This window comes from Pteropus alecto, unplaced genomic scaffold, assembly GCF_000325575.1.
Source record: "Pteropus alecto unplaced genomic scaffold, ASM32557v1 scaffold3, whole genome shotgun sequence".
NCBI lineage: Eukaryota > Metazoa > Chordata > Mammalia > Chiroptera > Pteropodidae > Pteropus > Pteropus alecto.
The window spans coordinates 60,446,102-60,448,472 of record NW_006442484.1 but is presented as its reverse complement, the minus strand read 5'-3'; the positions used below and the strand labels follow the sequence as shown (position 1 = coordinate 60,448,472).

General features: G+C 35.6%; 1 pseudogene; it reads right to left on the bottom strand.

Annotated features, from left to right (window-relative positions):
- Window positions 1-356: 356 nt before the first annotated feature.
- Window positions 357-475, bottom strand: LOC112470545 (annotated as a pseudogene).
- Window positions 476-2,371: the final 1,896 nt, after the last annotated feature.

Genomic DNA, 2,371 nt, shown 5'->3' with positions numbered 1-2,371 from the left:
ATTCTCCAGTGAATACTGTTTTCCTGGAAGAGGAATTGTGGAATCAAAGACAGTATTCACTTTTGGACATAGTACAAAACTGCCCTCTGGGAAGCTTCTACAAATTTGTATTCCCACTTGGAATATATGAAATTTGGTACTCCTCCTAACACTGACAATATAATTTTAAAAATTATTAATTTGGTAGGTAAAAATGTTATTTTTGTGTAAAACTTTAAAAATTTTCTAATGATACTGAACTTTTATGTTTAGAAACTATATTATTATTATTTTTTTTTAGGCGAGGCAACCCTTGGTTGACCACACAGATTGCAAGGACCTTGTCAGTTTACAATCCCTTAATTTTTTAATTTTTATTCCTACAGCACCTGGTCTTCCTAGGTGGTCTCCCATCCAAGTACTAACCAGGCCCGACCCTGCCTAGCTTCCGAGATCAGACGGGATCAGGCTTGTTCAGGATTGCATGGCTGTAGACAGAAACTATACTATTCTGACTTCTTGTCTTTATCCTTTGCACATTTTGGTGGGGGGAGGTTATTTATTTGTGAAAAGCAATTTACGTTTTAAGGCTATCAACTCTGAATCAGGGATATTGTAAATATTTTTAAGTTTTTTCATAATGTTTTTGATAGAGATTTTAATTTTTTGGGTAGTCAAATTCATCAGTTTTTTTCCTGTATGGTTTGTACCTCTGTGTTATGCTTAGGATCTGCATCACTTCAAAATTACGATCATATATGTTTTAGTTCAGTTGTTTATTTACATATTTTAATTACACAGGTATTTATTGTCTATTATATGGCAATGTCAAGTCAGTTGTGACACAAAAAGTAATGATCCTTACCCATTTGGAGCTTTAGTCTGATAGAAAATAACTATTAATTTCTTTAAAATTTGCACAAATAAAATTAAAACTGTGGCAAGTGTTATGATGGTGAGGTGAACAGTAATATAAAAATGTCTAATGAGAATAAGTGACGTACTTGGGAAGATCCAGAATATCTTTCCTAAGGAAGTGACCTTGAACTTAAACCCTGAAGGAAGATTGTAGCTATATCACAATAACGAGGTGGTGGAGTTGTGCATTTCAGATCCTGGCAGAGGCCATTGTGGCTAATGTACAGAAATCAAGATGAGGAGTGAATATGGCAAGATTAAGCCTGGAGAGGAATTTTGAAAACAGACCATGTATAGACTTGTAGGTCTTATTGTAGATTTTGAGTTTTTATTGTAAGAACAATGGAAAGCCCCTAATGCCATTTAAGCAATATGGTTAAAGTAAATGACATGACATCTTTTCTTTAAAAATTTTTTAACTCTTTAATCTTTTTGGAGTTTAATTTCAAGGGGCCTGTGAATTTTCTTTCCTTCTTTCCAAGTATTTAATCATAGCCTCTGTGCTGCTGCTGCTGCTGCTGTTGCTTCTTTTTTCCCCCTCCTCCTCCTTTTTATTTTGTTATCCAGTCCTTCCCTTCCCCATTGACCTGAAGTACACTCTTACTATCTAATATAATTTTTGTCTAACTTGTGACTTTTATGCAATAAATATTTTGATTAGACTTATGCTTGTTTTTTTCTTCTTAGTCTTACTCATGGGGAAATCTGTTCATTTCTGATGTAGGCCATATTTATCCAACTATTCTTGGTGTCTTTATTCTGGGTTTACCTTGTAGGTTTTATTATATATTTTTTTGGCCTTTTAACCTGGAGGGCTAAATGCTGTGCACTGTGTTACTGTGGCCTTTACTGTTTATGGATCTTTTGTTCAAAACAGGGATTTTCTGATCTCTTGTCCTTGTTTTTATTTTATAAAGGTGAGAATTTATTCCTGGATGATCTGAAAATAGTGCAGGTAATTTCCAACACAGCAGTTTTGCACACCATAGAACCTATTGCTTGTTGTTCTTTTAGGCTTAATTTCTCCAACGCCTGACATCATATTTGAGGATCAAAGTGCCCCAAAGACACTGTATGCTGAAGTGTAGTTGGTGGGGATTAAAGTGGAATTGGTACTAGAAAGGAAGTAGTGGCATAGGAGAGTTCCCCACAGCCTTAGAAAGCAACATGAGAGAGTAGTTTGCTTTCTTTTGTGTGTAAAGCTCAGATTTGAGGCAGGGGTGGGAGGGTGGGAGTTCACATATTTTGGGTAAGTGGATGAAATTCACCTGTCTGACTATCCCCCTCATTCATTTAGGTCTCAGGGTTTCAAATGAGACCTAGGAGATGTTTCTCCAGTTTTTTGATAGGTCATTGAGCCATTTGTTGAGTTTTTAGGACTGTGAAAATGACACTGACAAAAGAATGAGCCAATGAATGGAAATCAGGAGTTGCTTGTTTTCTGCCACTGTCATTCAGAAATCTTTTTTTTTTT